Here is a 706-nt window from a genome sequence, read left to right as displayed (position 1 = left end):
ATATATATATATATGTAATACAATGAAGGTGCATGGCTTAGTGGTTATAGTGTTGCACTGACGATTGCGAAATCGAGGTATCGATTCTCTGAACGGGCGTTGCGTTTTGTTCTTGGGCAAAGCATTTCATTTCACTTTGCTCTGCCATCATTTCGACAGAAAAATGGAGGATTATACATCTCCAAAATTTCTTTCTTACAGCATTATTCTCAATAAATGAGAGTAAAACTTTGATTGATGAGAATAATACTGCAACGAATATTCTGAAAGATGTATGATACTTCATTCGTTTTAATGACGTCTGGGCCATATACTCTGTATGTTACATGAAAACCAATGATTCGAACTCCGTATTTGCCTATCGAGTGCCGTTTAATTGTTTATCTTAAATAATTCTGAATATCACCTGCCATTCGATGTGGTTAGGCAGATCCGGATTATATTAGATTACTAGTAGGTTACTTGCCCAGATTTAAATTCCTCTCTTTTACGTTATACATACGTACATATATACCTACTTACCTACCTACATACATACATACATATATACATACATACATACATGATGATGTCCATCCATTCGTGATGGAGGAAGACCATTGCCGACCTTCAGGAACATTGTGCGCTCTAGGACTAACTTATATTTTGTACTTGCGGCTCTGTTGGTGGCTAATGAGCCCTGCTTTTGACAAGCATACATGACTGC

This window comes from Octopus bimaculoides, chromosome 30 (genome assembly GCF_001194135.2).
Source record: "Octopus bimaculoides isolate UCB-OBI-ISO-001 chromosome 30, ASM119413v2, whole genome shotgun sequence".
NCBI lineage: Eukaryota > Metazoa > Mollusca > Cephalopoda > Octopoda > Octopodidae > Octopus > Octopus bimaculoides.
Note: the sequence above shows the minus strand (reverse complement) of the source record.